Source organism: Sciurus carolinensis, chromosome 4, assembly GCF_902686445.1.
Source record: "Sciurus carolinensis chromosome 4, mSciCar1.2, whole genome shotgun sequence".
Classification (NCBI taxonomy): domain Eukaryota; kingdom Metazoa; phylum Chordata; class Mammalia; order Rodentia; family Sciuridae; genus Sciurus; species Sciurus carolinensis.
In genome coordinates, this window is record NC_062216.1 from 127351556 (window position 1) to 127362159 (window position 10604).

Sequence of the window (10604 nt, forward strand, 5' to 3'; positions counted from 1 at the left end):
TAACAAATAACACCTAATTAATTCATCCATTTGACCTTTTTTGAGCCCGATTGTTAACCCAATCAGTGAATTAATCCCCTGATAGGGATTAACTAAGTGGTAACTGAAGGCAGGTAGGGTGTGGCTGGAGGAGGTGGGGCATTGGGGGCATGTCTTTGGGGCATGTGTTTTGTTTCTGGAGAGTGGAGTCTTTCTCTGCTTTCAGATCATGATGGGCACTTCTTCCCTCTGCCACTCTCTCCTGCCATGATGTTCAGCCTCACCTTAAGCTCTGAGGAATGGAGTCAGCCTTCTATGGACTAAGACCTTTGAAACCATGAGCCCTCAAGTAAACTTTTCTTCCTTTAAAATTGTTCTGGTCAGATCTTTTAGTCACAGCAGCTAAAAAAACTGACTAAAACACTGATTGTGTTCTAGGCTGTTTAAATGTTGGAAATACAAGATCAAGGCTTACTCCCTACTCTCAAGGAGCTTTTGATTTAGTTAGAGATTCAGGCAAGGGAGTCAAAGGTTGCAATTCAGTGCATCAAGTGGCAGATCATATTCAGCAGGAATCATGTCAGGAAGAGGAATCTAAAGGACTCTAAATGCACCAGCAATGGGATTGAGAACATGACACGTGGCCACAATGAACAGATAGGTAGAGTAATAAGCAGTATGAGCAAGGCCTCTGTTTTCATGAAGCTTGCATGTTAGTAGAAGCAGAGGGGGGAATATAATAAATGCGAAAGTCAGCAAATAGGCAAGATAATGCGTGTGTGTGTGTGTGTGTGTGGTATTGGGAATGGAACTCAGGGCCTCACACCTACTAGGCAAGCCCTCTACCACTGAGCTACACCCCTCTTCCTAAACAAGACAATTTCATCGAGTAGAGGAAGTAAGCAAGGGGATTTGATTAGAGTTCCTAAGGGTAACTGAGGAGCCATATTTAGCTGGATTGAGAACATCATCTCTAAGGAAGGTACACCGGAATTGAGGCCTGAATGAAAAGAGACAACTGTGTGAAGAACTGGAGCTTGGTGTTCTTGGGAGAGAAGTAGCAAGCACAAGTGCTCAAGACAGAATTGAACTTGCACGTCTCAGAAACAGAAAGGCCAACAAACAGATGAGGTCACAGAGGAAGGATCTGTGTTCATGCATTATTGTTACCCGACAAATCGCCACAAGGCAGAATTATTGTGAAATCTATTGGCCATATTATAATAAGGTTCATCCTCAATTTAAGGGAAGCCATGAAAAGGTATCAAACAGGATATGCTTGATTTTCATTTTTTAAATTCTCTCTGGAAGCTGTGATGAAGCTGGGCTTGGGGAAAAGGCTGAGTGGAAACTATGAGACCAGGTCAAGTTAAATCTTGTGCAGTTGGGGCTGGGTTTGTGGCTCAGTGGTGGAGCACTTGCCTAGCATGTATGAGGCACTGGGTTTGATCCTCAGCACCACATTTTAAAAAAATGAATAAAAAATAAAGTTATTAAAAAACTTAGGCAGCATCTAGGTAACAAATGGCACTGACACACACCAGGGTGTAATACTTGGTTTAGGAGATTTGGGGTATGTTTGGGAGGTAGAAATGAAAGGAAGTGCCAATTAATTTTATTTGAGATATGAAGGAAAAGAAGAAATCAAGGACGTTGGCAATTGACCCTAGCAATTGAGTAGGTAGCATTTATCATGTAACAATACTAACACATGCTCATAAAGTTTTTATTACATGCCAGTCAGGACTCCAACACTTCACATATATTACCTCATTTAATCCTCTGTGCCATCACCCTTATTCTTCAGATGAGAGAAGAGAGGGATAGAGAGATCAAGCTCACTAGGCTAAGCTGCAGTCTGGATTTGAACCCAAGCTTTATTGGCTTCAGCATCTGTGTGCTTAAATACAACATCAGTCTTCTCTTACCAAGTTTCTAATGACTACAGGATGAACTGATATTAGGAGATGCAAATTTCTGTTTTGGACATTATTTTTGAAATGACTAACATGGAAATTTCACTGTTGAATATGTAACCATGGAACTCCAGGAAAAGGTTAATCTTGGAGACATTAACCCACTGCTAGTATTTAAAGTCATGGCGCTACACTGGATAAACCTAAAATGATAAAATAAAAGAAACCAGAAGAGGCCCAAGTCCTAGCCCTCTGTCCTCCAATTTGTAGTGTTCAGGTAGAAAAGACACTCACTTTTGAGACCATGAAGTAACATTCAAGTGAGAAAGAAAAAATCCCAGGGAGTGTTGATTCCCAGAAACTGAGTGACGAACATGTTGGCTTGATTCTCAATCAAGTTCTGACCTCATGGTAAGTCAGGTTCTGACCTCATGGTAACAGAATAACTGCAGTGGTTCCAGCCTATATTCCTCCAAGTTTCAGGTTCAGAGAAAAGAAAACAACTCTTTTCCAGGGCCCATTTACATAACCTGGGACTCAAGCTGATTGGGTTTTTTTGGGTCATGGGTGCACCCCTGACTCCTGTACCACTCATTGTGACTAGGAAGCCCTAGGTTGGATCCCATACATAACATACAGATGAAAAACTGAAAGGCTGTCCATCTCTAACCCCCAAGTACGCCTCCTCAAGCTAAGTCACTCTAAGCCTAATCTAAAAGGGCTCAATCATAAATGAATGGGTAAATGCAAAGTAGAAAGTCACCAGAACCTTATTTTGAATAAACCATTCTGTTTAGAGAAAATGTGACCACAGGGTTGGGAAGCCATTTCACCCACTCCTTGAAAAAGTTTCTAGCCTGTCATAAAGGGTAAGATGAGAAATCAGCCATGACTGGGATTTTCAGTACCCTTAGTCACAGGCGTCTCTGGGTTCTTTCCTTTTTTCTATGAATGCACAATTTATACATTTATTTATTCCACAGAAGTTTATTGAGCACCTATTCATGTAATACACCATTCAGATACTATAGATTTAGCACTGAACAAAACATGTGAAAATATCTCCTGTCAAGAAAACTAGGGGAAAATAGGTAATGTCAAATAAAAAGAAAAATGTAAGGGGATCATGAACTAAATTGATTTCCATGCATGTATGAGTCTGTCAGGGTGAAGCCAGCTACTATGTATAACTATAAAGCTCTAAAAAAGATAAAGAAAGAAAAAAGAAATGCTAAAGGGAGTCCTTACAGCTAAAATAAAATGACAATGAATAGTAGCTTGAAGTTATACAAATAAAAGAATACGTAAGTAATTGGGAGAGTGGTACATGTTGTACAAAGGGAAGAAATTCTTGTGGAAAGTCATGGTTGGAAGTTTGCAGTTTTAAAGAGAATGGTCAGCTCTCTTTAATTCCTTTATCTGCCTGTCTTTATGAAGAATTTATTTATTGATATCAATTATCTCCATTCATGAAGAATTTTTCCTAATTAGTTAAAAGCATAAAACCAGTGACACATGAAGGTATTTAATACAGAGGAGGCTCCGAAATCAACATCACACCAGCCCTAGTCTCTAACGGCTGCTGGGAGTTCATTCTGGAAATGTGGAACTGCCATCACTTACCTCAGATCGACTGGGACTATCATTTCTTGTTTTGGGGTGTGGGAAGCAGAGGGAGCCAGAAACTTTGGTCAGAACCAAAACAGGCAAATAAGGAAGAGGTTGACTAAACCTGGAGGATTTTCAGTCTCCCTCTACCTCCCTGTTCCTTGAGCACCAGAGCAGAAGAGAGCTGGTGTGGAGCACCTTCAGTCTAGGCTGGGGGAGGCAGGGAAGCTGTCCTCAAAGCAGTCTCTTGCTGAGGGATGTTGACCTTGTAGGAGTGGAGAGGAAGCACAGTATGCTTCTCCAGGGTGTGTTCCTCTTTATTAAATTATTTAAAATGTTAAAATGAAATAAAATGTACCATTTGTACTTAGGTTCAGATAAGATTGCAAAGTTATTATTAAATAAATGACCCATAGGACATTTGGAAGTTAACATCAGAAAAGACAAAATATAAATGGAGTATGTATATATATAACATATATATAGATATATAGAGATATAGATAAATATGATCAGTTTAATGAATTTTAAAAGTAATGCATATTAAAACAATGCAATACCATTTTCAGCCACCAGAGGGGAAAAATTTTTCAAATATTGATAATTCAGTGCTAGAAAAATTCAGGGAAAATTAACAAAAAATATACATATGAAAAGTAATTTGGCAGTATTTGGCTATCTTCTGAGTCCACAATCTTTTTTTCTTTTAAATATGGAAGACTTTACAAATTTGCATATCATTCTTAAGCAGGGGCCATGCTAATCTTCTCTGTACTATTTGAATTTTAGTATACGTGTTGCCAAAGCAAGCACTGACCCCACAATCTTGCTTCTGGAAAGAGTTCACATAAAAATAAAAGGGCAGATGAAGTTATACATAAGAGAAAACTCATTGAAGCCTGTTTAATATGAACAAAAAAATGAAAAAAAATACAATGGTTGAATAAATTGTGCTATATCCTTTCCATGCAATATTTTGTGACTATTAAAATTAATTGTATATATTTATGCATATAAAATGTATAATTGTGTGCATGTTCATGTGTGTGTGTGTGTGTGTGTGTGTGTGTGTGTGTGTTCACAGATTCATATAGCTGAAAAGATGTCCTGATAAAGTCAAAATAGCTAGTTTGGAGGACAAAATAAACAATATGGTACCATTTTTTGTTTCTATAAAAAGAAATGAGAGAATACATACATACATAATTTTTATTGTTGTTTGTAAAAACAGAAAAATTGTGAAGTCACAAAACAAACAAACAAAAAAAAAAAACTGTCACCAGTAGCTGCCTTAGGAAAGTAGAAGTGGATAGGCAGGAACATATTATTTTTGGCTTATTAGGCTTGAGGTTGCTTCAATTTTACAGCAAGCATGTGTTATTTTTTGTAATTTATAAATTTATAAAGTATAGAAGAGAAAAAGAAGAGTACAACTGTGAGAGAGCATGGCCTCAAGAACCCAACAAAGATTCATGAAGAAGGAGTTGGGAGTATGTTTGAAAGAGAACAAATTCTATCTGTTGAAAGCACTGAAACCATGCCATTTGACAATAGATGGGAAGGACTGGAGCTGTTAGCCTAGAGAAGAAGTTTTGGTGGGAGGAAATGATGAACCTGGGCTGGAGACAAGGGAGAACGATGGCTGTCCAGAAGTGTTAAACATGTGGCTAGATTACCTACTATCCATGCTCCCCGTCTTCTGCATAGCATGGAATCTTCGATTTTTATCTGGATGCATGACTGCCCAGAAAGCCTACAGTCTCCCCATACTTTGCATCTCAGTGTTACTGTGTGCCTAAGTTCTGGCCCTGGTCTGTTATGACACACTTGGTGTATGTCACTTCCAACTTGTTCTTTTAAAAGGATGGGTCAAGGCCTCCTCTTCCTCATGAGACTCCCAATTAATCCACCTGTTCTCTGGAAATGGGGCCTAATCACTCCACACCCAAAGTTGTGGAACTAGAGAATATATAAATATAAAGAATAATGTAAGTTTCAAGAAGATAGATTTCAAATTAGTATTAATAATTTTATAATAGACCAGATTATTTAGACACAAGAAGACTCTTGCAGGAGGTATTTAGTCTCTCCTAATTGTAAGTGACCAAGCATGTGCCGGATAGGGGCAGTGTTATAAAGAAGATTCTGGTACAAGATGCCAAGTTGGACAATATGACCTTTCAAATTATGAGATTCTATGTTACCATGAAGTCCAAATTCCAAAGCATTTTTGTTTGGCTAAAATAAGATGCTGCATTTTTATGAGTCCTCATTTACTACAAATCAGTTCCTGTGCTGATTTATAGTAATCACCTCCCAACCAGTTGGCCACCAAGTACATCAATTTTTACCTCCTAAATAGCTCCCAAATCTATTTTCTTCTGACAGTCTTACTGTCATTGTTTAATTTCATTAGTTTAAAAAATGCAGCTTGTCTTATGCAAAGCATGTCTTTGCACAAAAAATGTTGATAAAAGCTTTATTCATAATAGTCACAAACTGGAAAGAGTACACCTGCTCATCTTCTGTGAGTGGGTAAATGAAGTGTGGTACATTCCACGATGTACTTGTTATGGTTTCAATGTGAGGTGTCCCCTAAAAGCTCATGTATTAGGCAATGCAAGAAGTTTTAGAGGAGAAATGATTGGGTTGTGAGAGTCTTAACCCCATCAGTGAATTAATCCCCTGATGGAATTAATTGAGTGGTAATTGAAGACAGGTAGGATGTGGCTGGAGGAGGTGAGATATTGGGGGCATTGCTTTGGGATATATATTTGTATTTGGCAAGTGGAGATCTCTCTCTCTCCCTCTACTTCCTAATCATCATGTGAGCTGCATCCCTCCGCCACACTCTTCCACCATGATGTTCTGCCTCACCTTGAGCCCCAGGAATGGAACTGGCTGTCCATGGACTGAGACTTCTGAAACCATGAGCCCTCAAATAAACTTTTCCTCCTCTAAAAAAAGTAACAAAATGTTTCCTGAGTGTCTGCTCTGTAACAGTCTTAGGGCTGGACACTGAGGACACAATGCTGAATAAGACTCAAGTCTGAGCCTTCATCAAGGAGATAAGCAAGCAACTGGAAAGTTATAGGACATTGTGAAAACACTATTCTGAAAACATGCTGTGCAAGGGGCATAAACCAGCTGGAAGTACATGGTATGAGGGTTCAAGGAAGGCTTGCTGGAAGAGGGGACTCTGAACTGAGTCTCAAAGGGTAAGTTATCTCAAAACTCACTTCTTTCAGGAAAACGTGTGCAGACCACTGCACTTTGTATGTATCTCCTTGATTGTTTGCATTATTCCATCTAGTTATTTGTCTTCATATCTGTCTTCCTCCCTAGATTCAAAATTGCTATTAAGTATCTACTGGTTTTATTTTGTGACTGTGTGACTAGTAGATTGTAAGCATTCAATAAATGCTTACAGAACAAATTGGGTTTAGTGTAGCAGTGATTCACGGCCATGGCAAAGGACGTGAATTCATAGGAACTGTAATGACATACAGTCATTCACACAGCACTGTTTGGCATCTGCTTTTGAGATATTCTGATGCTCTTCCTGCTCCGCCTGATCGGACTTTCACTTTTGTTCCTATCAATCACTGTGCACATCTGAACAATCCAGAAGCTTCACTAATAGGAAGGCAGTGCTTCCTCCAGCTTCCCTTCCTTGGAAGCTGCATCCACTGTAGTAACCTGACCAGGGCTGACGGGGAAGGAGGAGGGCCACATAGCCACCCCAGTGTCCTCCGTCAAGAGCCACAGTCATCAGAACCATGGAACGACTGACTGGGTGAGCATGCTTTTGTCCCTCCATCTCCGGAAAAAATGACAGGAGCTCTGAAACCAGTTTGAAACCTGAGCATCAGGCTTGATTTTTTCTAAACTGGTATCTGTGGGTAGGGTAAAATGATCTTGTTCCAATTTTGTACATTTCTAAGCTGGACCAGAATGAGACAGTGGAAATTCATTACTATGCAGTGTTTCCCAAGGTGTAAGACACAGTCTACCCAGAGGTTTGCAAGATGATTCCATGCTACACATGCCAACGTGCGTTAGTTAAGAACGCAGTTGTTTAAATTCAAGTAATCTATTTTTTTGAGTCAGATATTTATTTGCCTTTTATTTAGGGAAAGTAAAATTCATTGCTGTGCAAATAGTAATCTAGGTGCTCTTAGAGGATTAAAGTCAGGAAGCACTATTAAATTCTATTCCTTAAGGTTCATGCCAACCAAGAAATTACAGTGGTTAAAAAAAAAAAAATGCCAGAGCTGGAAGAAACCCTAGAGATCATCTAATTCAATTCACTACTTTATTTACTTATTTACTCAACAAATATTTATTGCAAATTTCCTATATATAAGGTTCTAGGCAGAAATACAGTGAATCAGAGAGACAGTCCAATGGGAGAAACAGATGTTAAATATACACCCAGTAAAGGAATTATAATTATGTGGGTTCTGGAAAGACATACAGCATATGAAAAACCATTACCATCAGGAGGATGTTTGAATGAAATCTTTAAGGATCATGAAAAATTAACCAATCAAAGCAGGACTTGGGGTGTGGCAGAGCAGGTGAGGGGGAGGGAGGAGAGTGTGTGTCTGAGAGTGCCAGGGTAGCTAGAGTGCATGAGACCTCAGTCTCCACATGGGAAAATGTCGGAATGAAGCACCTATGGTAGCTAATTTCAGAACCCACTCAGAAACAGAGGCCCAGGAGGCTTTGTGACCTGGCCACAAGTCCCAAGATGGCCACACACCCCAAGAGCAGCCAGACCCAAGCCTCAACCATTCTCTCATGGGTTAGTACATTACACCAATGCAGGTATAGACAGCCCTGTGTTCAGATTCTGTCCAGGTGCCAGGGACCCTGGAGAGAGGAGAACATAACAGACCAAAGCCCTGCCCCACAGAGCCAACACTCTGAGATGGTATAGACAGTCCATAAACAAACACACTTGTCAGCAGGATAAAAGTGATTTAGAGAAAAGCGAAGCAGGAAAGAGGGGCTTGCTGAGAGGGGATCACAGGTTTATGTGGGTGACTCCCAATGATGCAGGCAGAGATGTGAAGAAGTCAGGGCTGGTCACAACCCTTGACCTCACTGACGGACCTTTCCAACACTCAGCACTGCCTGTTGATGCTCGGCCTCCTTCTGCTCCAGGAGGTGTCTCCTTCTGTTAATGCTAAGTGGATTTTGAGTTGATGTAGCACGGGCATTCGGGGGAGTGCAGCCATTTCCCAAAGTGCCATCGTGTCTGGTTAAAGCCCAGAGGGTGACCTGCACACCAGAAGGCTTCACCCCTGAACCCACAGTGACCCCAGGAAGACACATTTCCTCCCTGTGCAAAAGGACACCAGCCTCTCTCTTCCTAGCTGCCTCTTCAGTATGCCAGTCTTTATTTCAACACACAAAAATTGTGCTTTCCCCCCCTAAAATTTGAAAATTACTCACTTGGGAACAGGTACCAACACACAGACATCGTTTGCTCACTCCACGAGCACAGTTACCTTCTCATCACTGACTCTGGGGGGTGCTTGTGCTATCAGAAGAAGCAGATAAAAGTACAGTGGCACAGGAACAAAGCTTTATTCTTTTTATTTTTTTTAATTAATTTTTTTATTTTTACAGACTGCATTTTGATTCATTGTACACAAATGGGGTACAACTTTTCATTTCTATGGTTGTACACAATGTAGATTCACACCATTCATGTTATTCTTATGCTTGAGCAAAAGGGAGGCAGCACATGGGGGACAGAAATCCCACACTGACTAACAAAGGACGAAGGTGTTCAGCCTTTATGGCCTTTGCAGGGGAGGCAGGGACCTGGTCTCTCCATGTTAGCACGTGTGGCAGTAGAGTTTAAATTGCTCCTGTGCTTTTCTTCGTCATGCTTCTTCATGCAACACATGTCTCATTGCCACAGGAAGTCTCCACCTCAGGGTGTGATTTTTACTATACTAGGAAAGTAAAAGTAACTGGAGATTCCAGGAGCTGGGGGTACTGGGACTCAAACCCCAAGGCCTTGGACTCATGCATGTGAGGCAAGTGCTCTATACTGAGCCTCATCCCCAGCCCTTCTCCATTTTACTTTGAGACAGGTTCTCACTAAGTTGCCCAGACTGGCCTCAAACTTGTGATCCTTCTTCCTCCGCCATCCGCGTAGCTGGGATTACAAGTGTGCACCAGCACGCCCAGCCAACTGGAGGTTACTTTAGATAAAATTCTATGCATGTGTTTGCCCCACACCATCTGGAGTTGTTTCTTATCATCAAAGAGAGTCTCTGATATTATTTTCAGAGGAGGGAAGGCTGTTGTCCTGTTTCATTTTACTGACCTTGTCTTGTCTCCTGCTAGCTTCTTGGTATTTCTGCTGACCACATGGTCTCTGAAGGCTGAGCTGACTTCTCAACCTCTCATCTCCTGGTGTGTTATCTTAATTTTATAGACTTGAAGACTGGTCCTTCTTTTTAACTTATACTTTTCTGGTTTTACTTATACTTTTCTGGTTTGTATGTTAACTCTATAAGACTGAGAGCTAACTTGACTGTCTTGTCTCTTGCCCTGAGAGTTTTTACTTGCTTAATCCTATTTTCCATGGGAATCACAAATTGTCTCATTTTGAATTTGGGAAACAATCAAATATTGACTTTAATTGCCTAAAAATATCAGGGAGGCAGGTGAAATTTTATCCTTAAAGACCTGAAGTTCATATAATAAATATTTCTTTGCTGGCTGTCAGAAAAATGTTTCTCAGTCTCACTGATGTCTAGAGAGCCTAAGTAATGGGCAGATTAAAAATGATTTGTCAGCAAGACTGGCCACTTGGGGACCTATGGAAGTTCAGCATGGTTAGACTCAGCCATGAGGGAACCAGTTCCCAGAAAGCAAGTGAGGCAAGGAAAGGTTGCGAATACACTGTCTCCTCTCTGTGCAAGGCGAAGTCACAGACCAGGTTTCTGATTCACCAGATCCCAGTTCTGTCAAATGCTCCTGAGAAAAGAAGGCTACCTCACTACTGATGGCCTCAGAGCATACTCAGGAAGCCCCACATTGACATCATGAGATGAAGATAGTCCCCTAGGCTCCCCT

General features: G+C 40.6%; 1 non-coding gene across 1 annotated transcript; it reads right to left on the bottom strand.

The window, feature by feature from the left end:
• Positions 1-4209: 4209 nt before the first annotated feature.
• On the bottom strand, positions 4210-4316 carry LOC124984194 (U6 spliceosomal RNA). The gene has a single exon (XR_007108646.1). It is a non-coding gene; the product is annotated as a U6 spliceosomal RNA (small nuclear RNA).
• Positions 4317-10604: the final 6288 nt, after the last annotated feature.